Below are 23,478 nucleotides of genomic sequence, written 5' to 3' on the forward strand. Positions count from 1 at the left end.
ATGGGCGAATGCATTCACTTAAATAAAACCTATTCTTGAAAATGGGCGAATGGAAGGTTGTAACTCCTAATTTCAAGGGCTAAATTTACCTTTTTTACCCTATACCAAATATTCACCCACTAAAAATTTAAAACCACTTAATTTCGCCAAAGGGCGAACATTCGCCCCTAAAATTTTCTATGGTTGAGACCAGGGCTTCCGACGAAGGAGGTTCGATAGAAGTGCGCGCAAAAACCTCAGAGAGGTTGTCCTACGAGGACCTCAAGGATGATGACAGGTAAAGGATATGGACCGTGGAATCCTTCATCTCAACATCGGGGGGAGGGATCACGATGGTGGGACCAGAGTTCCTCTGTTCTGGTGTACTATTGGTACCAGAATCCACAGGTAGAGGAGTAGGTGATCTACTATGAGTGGCCTTGTATTCGTAAAGCGCTTGAAGGTAATCATGAAATTTTTTGAGACGAGGGAAACAATGGGAATAGTGACCATAATGATCGCAAAATGCACAAGGGTGATTTGTGCACAATGTTTTGAGTTTCTTGGCTGGTCCCGGTAAGGTAACTTGAACCTCGGGGATATTTGACTTAGGAAATGTTTCATGAACCAAAGGTTTGAGATGAGGAAGCTCAAGATAGTTATTGGTGGCATGCCCGATAACCTCACATAAAGTGCATGGGGGTGTCGGTTTTGGGGCTTTGGGAGCGAAAGGTGCTTGGGGAGCCTTGTCCTTAGGTTCCTTCTTCTTGGCTTTGCCCCCTATTTAGATGCTTTTGCAAGAGGAGTGGGTTCCTGTGGAGGTGGCAGTTGAACTGGAGCAGTGACAGGGGTCGTAGGGACCAGTTGAAATGGGGTCAAAGCATGATATGGTCTTAGCTGACCAAGTGGAGTGTTTGCATGGGAATCAATGTACCACACTAGGTCCCCAAAGTCATGTTAGGGAGAACTAGCGAAGGCATGACAAGAACAGAAAAGATTCCAGGAGGAGGAAACAAGAAATGTTTTTGTCCTATAGGGTAATGTCCCAGCAGAACAACTCTTGGATGGTTGAGACCTAGAGGAATAGTTCCTAGTGGGAACAAATGGGAGGCACCCACAAAAGGAGGAGGTCCTGTGGGATGGATCCAGATGGCTTGGCTGAAATGGTAACCGCGAGGTACTGAGGAGCTGGTTGTGGATTAGATGTACCAAACTTATTTTGAGTAACCTATGACACTTGTAACATGTAAACACTCAAATAGGTAGGCTCAGAAATAGGAGGGGGGGACCAGGGAAAGCACCCAACAATGAGGAATCTTTATAGACTGCGGTTGAAACACCGGTGAGAGGGGTAGAAAACTTCTTGTCAGAAATCAATGAGATAATGGACTTAGAGGAGGTCAAGTATGACGGATCATAATATGTCAACTAATCGATGGTGACGATATTCCCTTCATGGGGAAATAACATCTTGCAAAAAACCGTAAATGTGAAGGCTCACATGGAATAAGTGTAACTACGACCCAAAAGAATTTTGTAATCTAGAGGGGCATCAATAACCTCGATGTCTACATGAAAATTCTTGCCCACAAGAGTCACTTGACAATTTCAATACATGTCAAGAGGCTCGGAGGAGTGACCATCCCAATCACACAAAGTGATGGTGGATGGGGACAGCTTAGGTGACTTAAGTTGCTTCCAAACAGCAAAAGACATCACGTAGGTGGATGCGCCTTCGGAAATAATGCATCGGGAAATGATGGAATTACAAACTTAGACTGGTATATGGAAAGCAAAAAATGGAGGTAATGGAGGAAAAACAATCAAACGATCGTCTGAAGGATCTACTGCACCCAAAGAAGTTAGTAGAGCTTTCTTTTGAGATGGGCATGACTAGAGCATCACCAGCTTCGACATGGCAGCAGGTGATTGTGCCAAGTCATCTACTATATTATATGTATGGGCAACTCGGTTAGAAGTCGCATTATGGCATAATGGTTCCTTTGGGATCTTTGGAATTAACTCAACTTTAGGTTGAGGGATATGTAGCGAACCATTTGGTGTCGTAAAAGGCTCAGTAGATGCTTTGGTTTTGGATTCAGTGGCGGACGAATTTCAATGACTTTTCATATTGATGCGATCGAGTTTTCAAGTTGATATCAGAGCTATTAACCTCGTCATAATTCATCATGAGGATATGGTAGTCACCAGGACCAGAGGGTTGGGGAAGGTGGGCTACTTGACCTTACTAAGGGAAAGGATTTGTGAGCACGGCTCGTTGAGATGGCGCAAGATTCTAAGGCAGTTGTTGCATGGGTGGTTTACCTCTAGAAGTAGCTTGGGATTCCCACATTAGCGCATCTGGGGTAAGAGGGGACACTCATGAGTATAATGGCCATGTACACCACAACATGCACAAGGCTTGTTCGTATGAATAACCTTGCTTTGCTTGGGTTTGTTGCCCTATTGTTGGTTGTTGGTGTTAGGCTGGTTTCCCTGGGTTTCCTTAGGTTGATTACCTTGGTTATCGTGGTTACCCTTGTTACCTTTCCCCTTTTTTTCTTCAAATTTCGGGGATTGGTGAAACTCTGATGTGAAAACACTTAACCCTAAGGGGGCGGTGGCTGCTGGGGCTGAGGATGCATGGGAGGCTACGAAAGTGATGCGTGAAGGGATGGAGCGCTCGGTGGTACATAGTTATAATGTGGTGAAGGGGAAACGGTCTGGTAGACAGGTTGAGCACTAGTTGGCCCTGACATCTGTTGATGTGGTTAGGTAAATGCATAAGAGGTTCTTTGTCCGAAATACACATTGTTGGCGGAAGGGGCATAAGTGTTGGAGGAACTAGTGCCCCCCCCATCCCGTGAATAGCCATAACTCCATTGAGTATATGGTGAAGGATTTGAAATAGCTCCAACGATACTGTTGACGACATGAGATGCCCCCAATGCATTGACACCACCAGGATAGGGGAGGTCTGGTATAATGGTATAGACATAACTAGATTCAGCATAAATCAAGTCATATCTCATAGTAGTCTAGAAAGCCTCCTCCTTTGTCTGAGGAAAATGAGACACGACATCTTTGGCAATAGGTGCTAAAAGAGTTCTAAGAAACCAATAGAGGTAGACACGGCCTTATAAGGGTCGAGCATGGCACATGCTCCTCCTTCTACGCCATTCCTGGACATGATCGAAAAGACAAGTGGCAAAGGACTGACGGAATGTGGTCAAGAGCTATGTACCAATGTTGTATTGGAGAGGCAACTAAAAATATGAAAGGAACACTTTTGCAAGCATCGCGAAAGTGGAATGATATGTAGCGAGCTAGTGGACATACCACTTCGTAGCATCTCCAGTGAGCATACATTGGAACAATCGAAGACGAATGGATTCATTGGTGATGGAATTGGGTGAACACCACATATGGAAGGAGCGGACATGATTGGTGGGGTATTCTCTAGAATTACCCTCAAAATTGGGAATGCTGAAGGGAAGCTTAGTCGACATAGGTGGCCAACCAGCATCGTGGTGTATAGGGTCATTAATTAACTAGCTAAAATATAGGAGACTTAACCCAGCCATGAAAGGTAGCATGGGAGTTGCCGGAATGGTTCTTGAGACGGTTCTGCTAGATGTGACCACTGGGGTAGAACCGAAGACAACACCAGGTTAGTTTCCTGCACCTACAATGGGTCTTGACATGATTATGGTATGCGATGAAGGAGGCTCGGAATCAGATGAGGAATCAAATGAACTAGAAGACGAGTCAGTATGGGGACTTAAGGGACTATGAACTAAAACTCTGTGGGGGGGAGTAATATGCCCAAGTGGAAACTGGGGATGAATGCCTAAGAGTCTCCACGACAAACGCCTTGGTGGGACAATGGTTGTAAGACATAGGTGACACGGAAATGGTGAAGGGAGATAAACATGATGTTTTTGTCTCTGTGTGGGGAGATAAATTAATTAAGTCTTGGCTTGGCAGTGTAAACCAAGTTCCCTTTGCTTAAGGTGTGCTTGTGTGTGCAAGTGTGTTTATTAATTGATCCCAAATCATGTTTGAAAAAAGAAAAAGATTGTTGAAATAAACTGAAATTAAAAATAGAAAATGAACAGCGAATCAACTTTCTAAACCCAACCCAAACTGGGTTTGCAAACACTGTGCTGGTTGGTGGCAAAATCAACTGAAAACACACAAAAGGCCAAGAGATCTAAACATTTGTGTGACTGGGTTCAAATGACACTATGCTACTGGAAAGTGGTGCAGCAACAGCAAAAAACCAAGGAGGAAAACCATTGCAAAAATATAGGGGTATGGGTGTGAAACCTAGGGCGAAAAATAGGACCCTAAGGCAAATGACCAAACAATGTTTAATATGAAACTTTGGATGTAAACAACCTATCTTTGAAGATTTGAAATAGGAAGGTGCAGATCTAGAAAATGTGGATGAAAGCTCTGCAAAAACTTAGACTTCTTGCTCAGCTAAACTCCTCCTATAAAGGTGGAAGCGTACTAGAAGCCCTAAAGGGGCAAAATTTCGCTTCGACAAGCAAAACAGAGTAGATCAATGCCTAAGTAGGGTAAGATAGTGGTCAACCAACCCAGCAAATAGCTTTGGGAAAAACCCAGAAACAGATCAGAAAAAATCCCAGAAACCCTAAAAATCACAAGTACTGACTTGTTTAAGGGGAGATCGCACTTTTTGGGCCAGAAAGTGCGCTCTGGACCTCCAGATCACACTTTTGGGGCAGAAAAGTGCGATTTCTGCTCCTTGATTCTCGGTCGGCAAGTCTTGGAAAAATTTGTCATCTTTGTCACGGCTATTTCTTGTAACCTATGGAAAATACCAGAAAACTTGCGGAAGTTAGAAATTTGACTTATCTAGGGTTAGAATGCTAGTAAACAACATTAAGAGAAAAGAAAAACCCTAAGCTGAAAACTAAAGGTCACCCAGCTTTTCGAATCAGAATTAAAAACCCAGTGGAGTCGCCAATTTGTTGTTGTGTTTTCTTCTTGAAGGTGTACAAAAAGAAATCACTTTAGACTATGGATGACAAACAGTCCTAACAATATAAATGGCTACTAAACATTGTATATCTACAGCAAATGATAGAAACAAAACCTACAAAGCCCTGATCTATGCCGCAATCATAATTAAACAACAAAACGGAATAGTAAAATAAGCGCAAATAACTCCAATAATCCAATGGAAACCAGATATATAAAGAATATATTTTATTAAAAAACACTTGTGAAGGGAACAAATAATGTTACCAATCCCCCTCTATGGGATGGGTTCTTGGCTATCCTCAAATGTCTTCAACTTTTGTAGAGTCTCTCTCCTCTATAATGTGTAAAACCCAACAAATAAAATGTTTGAGCTCAATGAGAACTCAAATGGAAAAGAAAATGGTGAGCGACAATGATAATAATCAGAGCTGCAACAATGAGTGCAACAATGAAAATAATCAAAAGTGAAGAATGAATGGAAAACCCTTCTATTTATAACAAAATATTAGGTTATCCTCGAATAATGAGAAATAATAAAATATTATTAACCCCATTCTAGAATTAACCATTTGGAATATTTTATTATATTTGGTTTGGAGGGAAAAAGTATTTAAACTTTTATTTAGAAATAATAAATAAATAAATTATTTATTTAGAAAAATTATTTATTTATCATCATCGTTAAGGAATAATAAACAAACATTGATTTATTTAATTATTCCTAAGGGATTTAGTCAAACTTGACAAGGAATAATAACTAGTTAGTGATTAATTAATTATTTCTAGAGAAAAATAAGATAATTAATGATTTATCTATTTATTTCTCATAATTGGGTCAAATGTGACAAGAAATATTAATTAAACAATGGCTTAATTAATTATTCCTAAAAGATAATTAAATAAATAGTGGTTTATTTAATTATTCTTCATGGGTTTAATTATAAATGACTTAAAAAATGTGGTTTATTAAGTAATTTCTCACAGTGAAAGCAATTTTACTATTGTAAAATTGGCCCTACATGATGTACTTCGATCCATCTAGTAAATTAAGGCTAAATGATCATTTTTTTGTGATAACACCTAGAACCCTGAATTAATCGCCATACTCCCTTTACAGCTGGTGCTCTTGAGACCGATATGATTTTTTTGAAAGAACAACCTCCAAGCTACTTTGGAAGGGCAATAGAAGACTGTTGTAGTATAAAAGGGTCTACGATCCTGTTTTCTAGCCCAAAGGTATCTTAAGGAAATCTACTTAATTTTGTATAAAACGCCGAGGGAGACCCATGCAAGTGACACCTGATATTCAAGAAGAACTTCTATCACAACCTTCGAAATAACTAGTCTATCCACCCTAGATAGCCATATGTTACACCAATCTCTGATTTTGAGTTCAATTTTTGCGATGAGCCAAGCCTAGCCCTACTTCCTGTAACTATTAGGCTTTAGAAAGAAGCCAATATATTTTAGGGGGTCACCCATAGATGATAGGGTAACTCAAAGGATCCTGGAGACAAGGTCAGAGTCTTCCTAGTTAAGGGAATTTCCGACCAAAGTAGATTTGGCCCAGTTAATCATCTTTTCGGTAGTTATGGATAATAAATACAACATGTGATTTATAGATTGAATACTACCCACATCAATCGCCAAAAAAATGATGATATCATCCACAAATAAGTGATCTATAAGAGAAAAATAATAAGAAATCTGAACACCCCTTATAAGACGGCATATATTCGCATCGATGATAACTCAATTGAGAGCTTCAACCAAAAGCCAAAAGAGGAGAGGTGATAAGTGGGGACCCTTTCTAAGACATCTATGAGGTTTGAAGAAAGGTTAAGTCAATCCATCGATTCGTAGGGCCATTAAAGAAGTACTAATGCAACTCTAGATCCAAGATATAATAGACGGGTTGAAACCAAGGTGAAGAAGAAGCAATATGATATATAGTCATTCGACCTTTTCGAAGGCCTTAGATTGATCCATTTTATGAATAACAACTTTTTTTCTTTTATGTATGGATGGAGTGAAAGGCCTCTTGAGTAAGACCAATTGCCTTATGGATTTTTCAATCCTTCAAAAATCCAAATTTCTCCAAATATATGTGCTCAGAGAGGAAAGGCTTTAAATGAAGAGCTATGATCTTAGAGATAATCTTATAAATATAATTGCAAAGAGAGATGGACTGAAATTGATCAAAGGAGATAAGATTATCAAATTTTGGAAAAAAGGTGATGGAGGTAGTGTTGAAGGGGGAAAGAATTTTCCTGCGTTGTCTAAAGTACTTTACCACTTGCAATAAAGTGTCGCCAATAAAATTGAAGCAATCCAAATAGAATTCAATGGAAAGGCCATATGGACCAAGGATTTTCTCTTTTTGAAAACTACAAAGAACTACATCCAACTCTGGTTTTGTGATCTCTTTCATTAGCTCTTCATTGTCATTTTCATGAATAAAACATGGAAAAAGGGTAGCCATTAGGCAGATCTTGGAAATTTTTGCTCGCCCAAAAAAATTGAAAAATATATTTAAAATATCATGTGCCCTCTTTAGATATTTCCTTAAAGAATGTAGTTTTGGATCCGTCATCCTTATTGATTTCCCAGATAGTGTTCATGGCCTTCCCTCGGTTTTTCATTCTGTGGAAAAATGTCCTATTTTCATCCCCAACCTTCAACTAAAGGACTCCAGAATGATTCTCTTCTTCACTTCTAGTTTTTTTTATAGTTTCTCATTGAAGAGTGAGGAATGGTCCCTATTGATAGGGAGGTGCATTAATTTTACCTCAATTTCAGATAAAGACTTTTTGTCTTCACTTTTTTTTCTCCATTTCCCATTAACATATGGTATTTTTAGACCTTTTTAGATTCTATTAAAATTTAATCGAAGAGGATGATCCCCGAGTGGGACCATAGGAGGACCAAACCGCCTTAATTTTTCCATTAACAATGGGTGTTCAAGCCAACTAGGATTGAGTTTAAGCTGTCCCATAGGCTTTTGAGAGTTAGAAGTCATGTCATTAATAATTAGGTTGTGATCTAACACTCCCCCTAAATCTACCCACTAGAAATTATGAAAGGGTTGATCCATAATATTTTATGAGATGAGGAAACGACACAATATCTTAGCAATATATGAAGGACTAGTCTTGTTATTTGTCCAGGTTGAAAGAATTTTTACAGGGAGGACATATACTAACCCAACATTCTCAATATTATCCATAAAATAGGCCACCATTTGGTTGACATGAGTCGAAGGGCCCTGAAATTTGGAATGCCTTATAGTGAAATTTAGGACCCCCCCAAGGAATATGAAATATGATATAAAATAGGGGGGGCAGAAGATGTTACCCTAAAATAATATGGTATCCATATATTGTTTATATACATTTAGACCAGTAAAAGAGAACCCATCACCCCTTAAAATAAAAGTAGTAACCAAAAATTACCTAGAGGCCCATTCCAATGAACAAAATAATAGAGCAGAGCTCTGGTTAGTGATTAGCCTCTATATTTCCCCAATGCATTAGTATGGCGGAAGGAGATGTTTGGAAGCAATGGTGACAGAAAGGACTCCACCTTATGACCTTCGATCATAGTCTCATACATGAAAATAATTTGTGGTAGGAGGGATGTTATCAGTCACTTTAGAGCCAAATTTTTTGAAGTGATGTCCAAACCCTGATATCCAAGGATAGTAATCCCATTTTGGAACCTTCTCAAAGCCTGCTACTCTAAGAGCCCCAATGGTTCATTTTTTCTTCCCCTGTTTTATCTCTGAGGAATATTGTCTCACAACTCAGGCTATGAGGGATTTCCTTCCTCCTCCCAAGCCTTGAGGTGTCTGATTGTCAATAGTACCAAGCAAAGGCGTCCCTTGTTTCAGGGATCTATGTTTAGCAGTTGAAGGTTACATGCAAGGAGCAATTCAGAAACCTCCCACCAAGTGTCGCTTCCCCTAGATTTGTGGCATGTGCGTCACAACCTCGATGTTATCAAAACTCATCAACCGAACAATGCAGAGCTCATTTCTCACATCAACCTTGTCGCTCTGACATCCCATATCACATCTAGGAGCAGTCGGCACATTCAGCTCAGTTAGTTTGGGGTAAGCTCACTTCCCATGCCTTGTGATACATTTCTGTCGCTTTTTGTGTTTTTGCTTGTGGGAGTATTGTTTGCTTGATTTCTTTGAATGTGTGTTGTCGTTTACATGTATACTAGCTTGTCCTAGCTTTGTTTCAGTTTTCGTTTCTATCTCACTACTGTCGCATGCGTGAAACTGTTTTGCACGGACGTTTGCCCAATTGGCTAATTGCCTCACCCACATGCATGTTGATCTTCTTGTTGAATATTTCATTCATGTTTTGCATGCACTGCTAATCACTCTTGTTATCACTTCGTGTAGCCATGCATTCATTGACTTACTTGCTTTCGGTTGTCCATCGGCGATTCAGGCCAACCTTGGCTTGGGCTCTGCTTTCACCACCTTCACCATCACAAGCATGTCAAAGAGTTGGTCTCATCATAGTGGACCAAGTGTTAGCGATGTCTTGCAAGGCTTGCTCAAGCCATGTTGTCTCACATGAGTACATGTGCATTATAATGTTGAGTCATGTCAAGTGTAATTCAAGTGTCAATAGTGGATTTAACAGTCATAGAGTAGGTGAAGAGTCATGAGGGTAGTTGAATAGTCACAAAGGGTAATGTCAAGGGTCACCCCACCCTTTGCTATAAATAGTCCCTCATAACTCATTGTATATGATTTTGGTCAGCCAAGCTTCTACTGAGACTCTCTTGAAGAATGCTTGGACAGTGTTGTAATGTGCCTTGGCTTCTCCACTGCACAGAGCTAGTACATCTCTTTGGAGGAGCAGGCAGATGTGGCTGTAACGTTCCACTGTTGGGGCTAGTAGGTTTACATGGTGTATTGTATGATTGTGACTTAAACTTCTTTAATAATAAGAGCAAACAAATTTTCATGCATATGTTGTTATTGTAGTTGGATTGTTCTGGTTGCCTTAATGATATATGTTGTTTAACTTACGTACTTGTATATGATCTGATTTGTATGCAATTGTATGAATCTTATTGTTAATGTGTTGCATATGTTGTTAATGCTGACACCGTCCGTGTCAACTACTATGTCAAACATCAGACAGAACTTTCTCATGAACCTTGTTATATCATCTGTCACACCCATCTCGGACTGATCCGTGAGTGTTGTTCGTGTTATCTTACCTTGTTGTTGTGACTGCCGCATTCGAGTGGATTGCTTCGTCAGAAGTTGTGCATGTCCTTTGTGTGGTGTGTTCCTAGCCGAGTTCGGACTAATCCCTTTCAACTTGGAACTCACCTTCACCTTCCTCTCCCTTCGAAGTGTTGGAACCTCTCATACACATTCCATGACTCTCTGCATCAGTCACACCCTTGCTACTGACAAAGTTATCCTACTTGCCTCTGTGCGACATCGCAGTTAAGGCATTACCTTATGACACACTGCTGGGACTCCTACACCAAACAGTCTAAGGTCTAATTGGGACTTCTTACCGGGGATATTCCCTTGACATGTTGGTGGGTCTAGCACCGTCAACATTTCTAGCACTAGAAGGAGGCCCTGATGACAAGTAGTGTCCTCTCATCCAGTTTTGAACCTTTGCATATCTTCCATGGAGTCTTGCATTCTTCTTCCCCCGAGGTGTTTTTCGATTCATGAAGATGTCTCCATCTCAGGGAATCTTTTCAATCTCTTGTCCACTCACACATATGACGGTGAAGGCGAAGTGGCCTAGCCTGAGCACTTACATAACTTTCTTTCCATGATTTATGAGGAAGATGAGTTTACTGACGAACAGGCCAGTTTGTTGCTTGCATACACACTTCGCGAATCTCCATTTCGTTGTTCATGTGAGCACTTCTGTGATCTTATTGAAGACACGTTCTATCATTTTGATCCAAACCATCTTGACCGAAAACTATTACAGCAACGGAAGGCTCTACATGAATCCGTTATTGATTTTTGGCAGTGCTTCCGTGACTTACAGTTTCAAGCTCCGAAGAGCCAGATGAAGTTCGCTTATCTCTGGGACCAATTCAAGTACTACCTTAAGAAATCTACATGTCCCAAGAGAAAGCTTGATGTCAAGCCTCACTCAACCTTCTTTGTTGATGGAATTGCGCAATCCCATGTGGGAGCACACATTGCCCCAACGGACTGTCTGCCTCCCTCTCATACAATAGTTCCACCATTACCCAGTGATGTTGAGGATCATGTTTGCACACCTGTTCACCCTTCACACCCTCCCAACATCACTCCACTCAATTTTCACGTAGAGTTGGTTGTGAGTCCTTCGAGTTCCCATATGCATTCTTTTCTTTGACCTCCATCTTTGCACTCAGGTGTTCCTCCGGATGATGTTGCCTTGTGTTCGTCCATTCCGGACTCTTCACTTGTTGTGAACGAGGAACAATCCACTAACGGAGTTGGTGTTTCATAACCAACATGCACTATCATTCATGAAGAGTATGAGTGGAAGCTTGAACATCAACACTCGGTGAAGGATGACTCCCTTCCGTCTAAGCCCCCTCTATTCTTTCCTAGCTTCTTTGGTGAACCTACCATCCATGATTTTGCATGTGTGTCTTCATCCACGGATGCACCCATTTTTTATCACTCACAGAACTCACCGGATGTTGGTCCATCATTCGACGACAGAGAGGATAAGTTATTCATTGAAGATCCACTTGATCCTTCATCTGTCTTTTCTGGAAACATAGAGGATGATTTCATTCGCTTTTCATCTATCCCTCTGTTTGATTCATCTGATCATGAGGATGCCGAAGAATTCATTATTTTTTCTGATCGTGGCGGTCGTGATCCATTTGCTTCAAATTTTGATCATGATCACGAATCTATCGCAGTTGATTTTTTGAAGCCACCGGTGTATGATGATCTACCTGATGATGAAGTTGAGACACCCAAGACTGTTGAGGCACTTCAGCCCAAGCTGATGATTATGTCAGGCCCTCGCTCTCTTGGGGTTAGTCTCACTTCCGATCATGAAATTGTTCAATCACCCAAGGCTCCTCATTACTCGTCTGTATGCATTGAAGATCCATCTCACTCACAGATCACACTTCCTCCACTCAAACTGCATGATCTCATTGCTCATGCATTGGGGGAGTCTTACATTACAAGCACTCGTTCGCGATGCAAGTTATCTTTGTTTCTTTTGTTTTCTTGCATGTCTCATTCAAGAGTGTGCTTTTGCTTCAAAGTTGCACGTAGTATCACACAGCACCATGATAAGTCCACGAACTGTCTGTCATGCACATGCACTCACTTATGTCCCATGGGCACTTTTAAATGCAAAGTGTGGTTGTATTCATTGTTATATCTTTCTTGTATGCTAGCCCGCACAACCTGGTTACTCGCGGACCAAGACTTCACCCACATGGGTCTACCAATGTGCTGGTGGCTGCATTGGAAGTATCACTTCACGTGATCAGGCCCATGCACCGTTAGTGTAGGAGTAGGAGTAGTGTTTGCTTTCAATTGTTTGCTTGCATGCTTGTTTGCTTTCATGCTTTGATTGCTTGATTGTTTGCTTGCTTGCTTTGCTCTCATTTTTGCTTTTGCTTTTGCTTGGCTTTGTTGTTAGTTCGTTCGCTTGTTTCGTTCATAGGTTAGTTCGCATGAAACCATGTGTGACTCATGAAACGAGCTGGGTAAAGTATAAGAGGGTTTGTACAGCTATCGCTACTTGGTTATCTGTCATCTTGCCTCTATATGATGAACTTGTTACTCTTAGTCCATGATATGTCGAAGGAAAATATGTATTGTTCAAAGTGAAACTTGGTGAAAACACAACGCTTGCGTGCTAACTAGTGCCACCTTCTTTAGTTGGTTTTTTTTGGGTTAACTCTTGACAGCTCAGTCAAGTAGAGTAAGGTGAGGGGGAAAACCTTAACATGCACGTCAGAGATACAATAAACTACTTCTCTATTGGAACAACCTCCTCTGCTCTCAATAAGTCAGGATCCCTCTTCTGACTCTGAAATGAATAAGTGTTATGCACAGTGAAAATGAAAAAATGAAAAGTCAAAATATTCAAAATGAAAAATGAATAAGGCGAAATAAGAGAAAGGCTTCCTGCAGGGAGGTGATGCAAGCAACTCCACCGGGGTACTCTCTAGGCCTGCTAGTAGTGGAGAAACACCAGAGATGAAACTAAGACTCTGACAACTATACTCCATGTGCACCTATATACCCCTCAACCCTAATAAAAAAAACTGTGTTCCCTTGGCTTGGAATGTGTGTCAATCAACCAAGAGTCTGGCAGATGCTACATCTTACATCAAGCTTGTGTGAAGTTGAGATGAGCTGAGAGCTGGACAATACTTCTGAAGGTGTTAGACTCGCTTTGCACGAACAAGGTCCATTCAGAGAGCTGGAGTTCTACCAATGTGTCACCAAGTGTTGTAGCGGCTACAACCACCCTCCAAAATTTTTCCTTAGCCTATTTTTGAGCCTCCCTACCAACCTTCACAACAACTTGCCTTGCTTCATCAAGTCCTCAAGCTTCAGTGTCTTCCTTTCTCAAAGGCAGCCTGTCGATCACAGTTTTATTTTTTCCCTTCACAAGCTGCTCACCCGGACTTGGTCCAACTGCAGGATGAGCAACTTCCCCTTGAAAATTGCACATTTCTAGAGGGAAACCATCCTTCCCTCCAGAAATTGTGCAATCCTATCTCACAACCTGTTGGGCTCCAGGATTGCGCAATCCTGCCAGCCAACCCTCCCAGCAGGATTTGCACAAATTTTCCTAGCAGCATGTTGTTCAGCCTAGGATTTGCGCAAATCTGGGTAGCAATCAACTGCTCTACCCAGAAATTGCATAAATCTCCTGGGCAGCTAGCCCAACTCCTAGCCAGAAATGCGCATTTTTCTCCAGCAGTCGAGCAGTCTCTTGCATGTGCAGCTGAGTTAACCAATTCCCTCCGGGACTGAGCAAAACAGACTTGCATGCATGGGTTGTTTCTCCCAAGGCAACATGCAAAGGCATCCCTTGTTTCAAGGATCTATGTTTAGCAGTTGGAGGCAAGGAGCAATTCAAAAACCTCCCACCAAGTGTTGCTTCCCCTAGATTTGTGGCATGTGCGTCACAATCTCGATGTTATAAAAACTCATCAACCGGACGCTGCAGATCACCTCACGTCAACCTTGTAGCTCTGACATCCCACATCACATCTAGGAGTAGTCAGCACATTCAGCTCAGTTGTTTTGGGGTAAGCTCACTTCCCATGCCTTGTGCTGCATGTTTGTTGCTTTTTGTGTTTTCACTTGTGGGAGTATTGTTTACTTGATTTCTTTGAATGCTTATTGTCGTTTACATGTATACTAGATTGTCCTAGCTTTGTTTCAGTTTTCGTTGCTATCGCATGCATGAAACTGTTTTGCACAGACGTTCGCCCAACCGGCTAACTGCCTCACCCACATGCATGTTAATATTCTTGTTGAATCTTTCATTCATGTTTTGCATGTACTATTAATCACTTTTGCTATCACTTCGTGTTGCAATGCATTCATTGACTTACTTGCTTTCAATTGCCCGCCGGCGAGTCGGTCCAACCTTGGCCCAGGCTCTACTTTCACGAAGGTTGCATTGCATAATCCAAGAAACGAAGGCTCACCTTCCTCTCCAGATTTGCAGATTCCTGCCTAACACTAGCCTCCAAGACTGTTTTGCACATTTCTGGAGGACAGTGACTGCTTGGCCCAAGAAATTGTGCAGATCTATTCCTAGGCCAGCAGTCAGTAGCTAGACTAGACTATGCATTGTGTAGTTCCAATAGTCAGTCAGTCTCTTAGCAGCCCATAATGTGCCTTGAGCAGTCTTGGTCGTCGATCTCCCGACCTCCCGGCTGAAATTGCGCAACCTTCATGATCATTTACCCAGGTTTGTTGCAAGTCAATTCTCATGTTCATTTTGGTTTTCCACTGATAGATTGCTTGCTATGAGGGTTGCCATGTCTCTAGGTATCGCAAGTGTTCATCTACCTCTCAGCAGTACAAGTACAATGGCTTCTAGGTGAGCAAAGCCGAAGACACCGTCCAAAGCATGCTTGGGGATGCAATCGATTAAGTGTCTATGAGCTTGCCGACTCACGAAGACATCAAGTTTTTCGTAGACAAGGACATCAAGAAGCAGCATCACAGCAAGCAACATCATGAACAGTACCTGAAGGCAGCATATTTAATGCAGCAAATGTAAGAGGAAGGTTGTTGACAACACAGAGGTGGAACAAGGTTGCAAGCTCAAGCAGGTCCATTGATGATGAAAGCAACTTTAGAGACTCCGGCTATGAAGTGATGGTGCGACATGAGGATCGTGCTAAGGCAGAAGATGGAATAAAGAAGGAGTTGCATGTGTTGAAGCAACAACTCAAGAAGAACATGAAGCTGCAAAGACAAACAAATGAGTTGCAACAGGAACAAGAACAGAAGTAGGCGCAACTTGCACTCACAGATGAAACTACGCTCATATAAGTCAAAGATCCATCCCAGCAGCTAACACGAAGCAGGCATGGTGAGCAATGTTGTTGATCGCATGCAAGGGATTCAGCAGCATGCGTGTCATTGTGTGCACGCATGCAACCCAACACATGCAACACACTCACCAAGGGGAAGACAAGAAGCAAGTCCAACTGGAGCTGAACATGTACTTCGGCAAGTTGATGAGCATGACCACCAGCACACCCTTGAAGATCAGCACGGACATTATGCATCAGTGTGTTGTCGGTTCATTTGTACCCAAGAAGACCATGCACATGTTAGCAGACGAGTTGGATGAAGGGGCTGAACCAATGCATCGGTTGCAATGGAGGCAAGAGTTCGCTTTAGCAAGATGTCACCATGAGGTGCATGCACACCATCACGGATGACCAAGCTTGGCATCAGCTCACCAACTTCCCCATCACAAGCATGTGAAAGAGTTGGTCTCACCACAATGAACCGAGTGTTAGTGATGTCTTGCAAGGCTTGCTCAAGCCATGTTGTCTCACACGAGTACATGTGCATTGTAATGTTGAGTCATGTCAAGTGTAAGTCAGGTGTTAATAGTGGATGTAACAGTCATAGAGTAGGTGAAGAATCATGAGGGTAGTTGAATGGTCACAAAGGGGAATGTCAAGGGTCACCCCACCCTTTGCTATAAATAGTCCCTCATAACTCATTGTATAGGCTTTTGGTCAGCCAAGCTTATACTAAGACTATCTTGAAGAAGGCTTGAACAGTATTGTAACACACATTGGCTTCTCCACTACATGGAGCTAGTACATCTCTTTGGAGAAGCAAGCGGATGTGGCTGTAATGTTCCACTATTGGGGCTAGCAGGTTTACATGGTGTATTGTATGATTGTGACTTACACTTCTTTAATAATAAGAGACAACACATTTTCATGCATATGTTGTTATTGTAGTTGGACTGTTCTGGTTGCCTTAATGATATATGTTGTTTAACTTATGTACTTGTATAATAACTGATATGTATGCAATTATATGAATCTTGTTGTTAATGTGTTGCATATTTTGTTAATGTTGTCATCGTCCGTGTCGACTGCTCTGTCGGACATCAGACAAACCTTTCTCATGAACCTTGCTATATCAACCGTCACACTCGTCTCGGACTTATCCATGAGTGTTGTTCGTGTTATCTTACCTTGTTGTTGTGACTGCTGCATCTGAGTGGACTGCTCAGTCGGAAGTTGTGCATGTCCTTTATGTGGTGTGTTCCTAGCTGAGTTCAAACTGATCCCTTTCAACCTGGAACTCACCTTCACCTTCCTCTCCCTTCGAAGTGTTGGAACCTATCGTACACATTCCTTGACTCTCTACGTCAGTCACACCCTTACTACTGACAGAGTTATCCTACATGCCTCTGTGCGACATCACGGTCAAGGCATTACCTTACGACCCACTACTGGGACTCCTACACCAAACAGTCTGAGGTCTAATTGGGACTTCTTACCGGGGAGATCCCCTTGACATGTTGGTGGGTCCAAAACTGTCTAGAGACTCCTTAAATAATGGCACCTTAATACACCTGTAGCATATCGCCATTGAAGGTTCGGCCTGTGGATTTATTGTTGCTTGACATACTTCCCTGTTACAAGACAATGTTGAGGATCATTGACCTGATGTAATAACGTGGCTTGTTTATGAAGCTCATATGATTTGAATTATTTTGGATTAAAAGCATATACATGCTTATACATATTCCTACTACCCTAAAGAGGTAAGCCGACCAATTAAGATCCTTAATAAGGATAGAGTCTCATCATTGTTGAAGGTACATCAGTTCAAACAATTCATTGTCATTATTACCTTACAGTTGGTTGATTGATTCAATGCTACTATGCAATTAAAGAAGATTGGTTTTCAAGTTCTATGATATGCAACAGTAAGAGCCTTTATGTTAGGGTATCACTGTGATATCATTTGCAACAATATAGTAGTAATGGTTGAATTGTCCTATATTTGAAGTCTTGTAATTGCATAAAGGGTTCTTGTCACTATTGTAGTAAGGTTTTGGGAATAAGGGTTTCATTGTTGGGAGTCCATTGGAAAATATTTTGCAATTGTTTTATGTGGGTCATTGTCACTAGTAGAGGAGCCAAAAATATCTTGCTAGTGAATCACTGTCTTTGGTATAGGGAACCCACAACAGTTGGTCTAATCTATTATCACTTTCAGGGTGGTTGGGTGGTTCTAGGCAGATGATTGAAGTAACCTTAAGGTTGTACCCTAAAAACACTTTAGGGTGGTAGAGCGGTACTAAGGCAACTTGGAGCTTGCAAGGGTGTTGGTGCATCCTTTCAGGAGGAGTTGACAAAACTAAGGTGTTGGAGCATCCTTTCAGTTGAAGTTGGAAAATTGAATGCTTTTCTAGAGTACTAGTCATCTGGGGCTTCTCTTTTTTAGTTGGAGTTGAAGCATTAATGTACTCATAAATTATTAGAGAAGTGTTAAATGGTTTTTCTCCCTGAAGGGTTTCCACCTAAAAACTTTCACTATATTATTATTTTGATATGTTGATGTTTTATATGTTTTTAATGCTCTAAAAAGATTAATAAATTACTAATTGATAAGAAATATTGATTCACCCCCTATCAATATTTCCAATAGGTAGAAGGGAGGGGGACAAATAAAATTGGAAGATCCATAAGGTGGCACAATAAAGGAGGAACATAGATGTTTTAAAATAAAGAAGAGGAAGGAGTGATGGGAGTTGACATACCCAATGAGGAGACTGAGGTGACTAGAGTATTGAGTAAAACTTTTCCTTGAGGCTCCTCTAAAGATGTTTCATTTTCTCCTTTAGGCTCCTCCAAGGTTGTAACAAGTGTGCCTTGAATATTTTCCACTGGGACCAACCCCCTCTCGTCTAAACCAGAATTTGGCCCTGATGCATTTCATTTTGTTATGTTTTCTTTTGAGTTCATACTCTGAGAGGGAGTGTTGGATAAGTCCAATCCCTTTTGAAATTTGTGTATCCACCTTTTCTTTAGTTTATTTCTAGCGCATTCCTCTCCTAGATGTTCGTAGGAGTGACAACAAGCACACTTGTATGGTATTCCTTCATAGTCAAGGGCTTGCTTGTGTGTTTTTGAACCCTCTTTAATGGAAATTGAATATGGGAGACCTAACACTATTTTGACCATCTCCATGTATCTCGTTCTCTTGTAGGAAGAATCTGCCTCACAATAAAACCCTAGAATGTTACCAACTCCCCTGAAAACCTCTTCAAACCAAAATTGCGGGGGAAGGGATGGAAACTTGACCCAAACCAAAACCATTGTAAGAGACTTAGAGCGAGCATCAAAATCCACTAACGATTTTTTTAGGAAAAGTGCCTAAGAACTCCATTGCCATCAACTCTAGAGTAGCTTGTCCACATCCTCCCTAGAAGATGTGATCCATCCCAACCAACCCTTCACCCGAATAATGAACCTAGGTGAATACCCCAAATCCAGGGAAAAATGTTTTACATTTTAGCTCCTAATGCCTGCCATATCCATCCGCTTACTCGTGAACCTACCCACCACCATTGTGCACCCTCCTCATGCCTACGCTTGAAAGGTAGTAGATTAATCCATCTTTTAATTAAAAATCCTGATTTGATGCTCTAAAATTAAATATGCTAAGATGTTCTGATAGTCTCTTCTACATCAATTCGTGAGATTTTGAACATTAATTTTCTCACATTTATGAATTCATACATATAAGATTATTTAGTAATTCCTATGGGTTTTCACCATCGGTTAGTAATGTGTATATGCTAGCTATAATTAATAATTATTTATTAAAGCAATTATCAAAACATAGACCAAGCCTTTTCTAATTTTAAGAAATTCATTCTCATATAATTTTTCCACTACATTTTTGTTTAATATATGATAGATGGATATTTGTCCATAAACATCTCTTAATGTGTGTGTGCGTGTGTTGTTTATTAAAATTAATTATTGATTTACTTTTACCTTTTCCTCTCTTGAAATATGTGTGGTTCTAACCAACCAATCATTTGCCATTATTTAGGTCCATTAGACAATGGTCAACTCAACTAGAATGTCCCATGTCATTATAATAAGGACTTTCTTTAGTAGGATGTCATCCAAATGATTGTAGTTGACTTTGAAGTGATCTATTTGAACTCTAATAAATAGTTATAAGTTGTGTGTTTGTGACACACACACACACTTATATATTGTGCGTTATTTATTAAAATTAAATACTCATTTGCTTTTACATTGTCCTCTTTTAGATCATATGCACGACTATGACAAGCCAACCATTTTCCATTGTTTAGATTCATTGGACAATGGTTGTTTCAAGCAGGTTATGTCGTGTCATAGTAACAAGACCTATGGTGAAAGTCTTTTTTTAGTGCAAAGTCATCCAAATGACTATAGTTCACATTGATTATTGTCATATTAAGAAGCTTGTCAAACTTAAGCAACTTCCAACCCTTAAACTAATTGTCTTTCATTCAATGTGGCTAGCTACTTAAGACCTTGAATACTCTTAAGAATATTGGCACTAAAGGAATTCAAGCTCAAAACCAACTAGTGGAGCCTCTTCAAGTTATCAATATTGGTCTAAATGTTACCCTATGTGTTCATGTTGTTAGAAATCCACGCACCCCAGGTCTAGTCTATGCTTTAACTAGGAAACATAAACACACTGCTAGTGCCTAACTTTAAACAATATGACACAACAAAAATTACACCAGCAATTAGATCAATATAGTACACAATATTTTATTGCCCAAACATGTTTCTTACAAGTTCATTAATAAGAAAACCTTAGGGCTCTCATACCAAGGACACTCGCCTTTTACATCCCTATGAAAATGCCTAAAATGTCAAGTCAATCCTTTGACCAAATCACTTAGGGCTGAAGCCAAGTCTCTCAGACTCTCATCTACCCAAAATACAAAACCTACATTAAACACTTAAATAATATTGGTGTACTTAGGCATGTTCCTTTAGCTCACAGTCCTCCATTGTTGTTTTTGTCCCTTGTAGCCAACCTTCTTCACCTTATAGTTAGCTTTTCCCTTGCCTGCAACAGCTCTAACATACGTCCCTTTGGCTTTTGGTCTACTACCTTAGGTTGCAACAATGTTTCACTTATAGGGATGTGGCCCTCTTTTTAGCCCTCTAGCCAAGCCTTGACACAACCTCTTTCTTTCCATAGTACTCGACCTATCTTCTTCTTTGGATGTGGCCTCCTTTGGAATACCAAAACATAAAAAACTTGGCCTCTTTTATTTGTCCTTTGCTCCTACGGTTGTCCTTCTTCCTTAAGTCTACGACTAGGTCATTTTGAGCTCCACCACACAACAAAAATTGTCCTTCACTCTCTTGTCCACTAGTCTCTCCATTGGCCCTATTTATATTTGTCCTTGGGTCTTCTTAAGAATCCCTTATGTCCATCAAGGAACCTCCAACACAATATTGTCATTAAATTATATTTCCTCAGGTTCCAAGCCCACTCACTTTGGATCCAAAACCCCAAACTTTGGGTGCGACTGCGAAACCCACACATCCATGTTTTTGGATGTTTCTCTCTCAAGAGCCTAACACCAAGGGCATGTCAGAGTACCTCCCTATGCTACCTAATTTCAACAATCCCTCTTAGAAAGGGAGTTACTTCCATCCCTTGGAAGTATCTGTACTTCACATACTATAACACAATCGTCTTCCACAATTTCTCTCCAACATTCATCGTAAGCTTCTTCTTTCATCACTAAAGCAAAATTTGTTGTCATAACAGAACCCTTCTTGTTGATAAAGGCCTCATGCCTCTTCTTTTCCTGATAGACCTTTAATCTAGCCCATGGCTCCTTCTTGTTAGATATGTAAGCTTCATTTCTTCTCTCTGATGATGCCTCCTTCTAGGGTTTTCGACTCTCTCTTTAAGTCTCAGAAACCTTCTTCTTCCCTTAGTCATTAGGCTTTCCCTTAAGCCTATACAAATCACTTTATCTGACTCTAAGAACCATTCACGGGCTAGAGTTAGACACACTGGGCTTTAGCATCACTTTCCCATCTCATAAAATAATCCTTGGCCTCAATTGTTGACAATAAAAGAAAAATGCATCCAAGCTCTAGTACCCAAAGAACATCCTGGACTCACATCAATCCACCTGACTCCATCCTAAATGGTACAATACTCATTCCTCTGACTACATGTTGAATCTTATCACCAATCTTCACATGTAACTCAAAGTCCCACTAGGCGAATATCTCAAAAATTTCTCATGAACTTGCCATATGCTTCGATACTTCTCTATTTATGAACCAAGCACACTCAGGAATGGTGCTCCCGGAGAAATGACAGATCAGAGAAAACTCCTTGTCGAATATCCTAGCAAACTCATCCTCATTGACTATGGCTAGAGCAACCATCACCATTTCTTGCTTCTTCTCATCCCTCCTTTCTTCTTCTTGTGCAAACACTTGTTCGCATAATGACCATACTCTTCACATGCAAAGTGTTTCACTTTTCTTAGGTCCTTCTTCTTAATGATGGGTTTATTCTTTCATTTCTTCAACTTACCAACGAGCGCAACATTCGCTACATCAGTTTTCTATTGAAGTTCCTCGTCTCGAAGTTCCTCTTGGATGAAATAATATCATCACCTATTCCAGTCTAGAAGATTCTCTCACGAGATTACTCCTTTGATGAATGGTTTCCACTAATTTGAGAAGCCATTTATCACAATTCTCACCAACTCTGATTCTTCCACATTGTCCCTTATAGCTACAAGCTCATCACGAACTTGTGAAATCCTTGTGAGATATGAAGTCACATTCTCTGAAATTATCATCTTGATGTCCCAAAGATTCTCTCTCAATACCATCTTTCGGTTATCATTCTTTTTATAAGACAATGCTTTCAGAGCTTCGCACATGTGCCATGCAGTCCCTTTCTCATTGAGATGATGTATAAAGTGATCGTTGACTATGTTAAGAATTAAAAACTTGGCCTTCACATAAACTTTGTTAATAAAAGCCAAATATGTTGCATCAATTAGTGCCTGGATCTTAGTGTTGGCATAATCCCATAGTTCATTCACCAACAACACTAGTTTGATATTCTTTCCTTCCACAAACTGTAGTTAACATGTCCTCGAATCTCAATTTAGAAACCATATTGACAAAATTTCCTTCCTTGAACAACAAGACAACTCAACTCCATCTTAGATTTGATCCCTGTGCACACTTCTAACCTAACTTATCTTTAAATTAGTTATTATCCCATGTTAGAAATCCATGCACCCAAAGTCTAGTCTATGCCTTAGCTAAGAAACATAAACACACTAGTAGTGCCTGACTTTAAACAGTATTATACAATGAAAATTACACCAACAATTAAATAAACATTGTACATGATATTTTATTGCCCAAACATGTTTCTTAAAATTCCATCAATAAGAAAACCACAAGGCTCCCTTACTAGGGATAATACACCTTTTCATCCATGTACAATGCCTATAATATCAAATCAATCCTTTGACCAAATCACCTAGGGTTGAGTTCAATTCCCTTAGGCTCTCATATGCAAAAAATACAAAACCTACAACACTTAAATAATATTTTTTGTACTTAACTAGGCATGTTCCTTTATCCCACAACCCTCTACTGCTTCTGTTGTCCCTTTCAACCAACCTTCTTCACCTTGTTGTTAGTTTTTTCCTTACCTACAGTAGGCCATAACATACTCCCTTTGGATTTTGGTTTGTTCCCTTATGTTGTGGCATGTTCCTTGTCTTATGCTACAACAATGCTTCATTTACAGGCATGCAACTCTCTTTTTAGCCCTCCAACCAAGCTTTAACACAACCTATTTCTTGCCACAATACTCGACTTGGCTTCTTCTTTTTCTACGACCTCCTTTGGAATATGGAAACACAA

This window comes from Pinus tabuliformis, chromosome J, assembly GCF_031772625.1.
Source record: "Pinus tabuliformis cultivar Carrire ecotype Pingquan chromosome J, CPIR1, whole genome shotgun sequence".
Lineage (NCBI taxonomy): Eukaryota > Viridiplantae > Streptophyta > Pinopsida > Pinales > Pinaceae > Pinus > Pinus tabuliformis.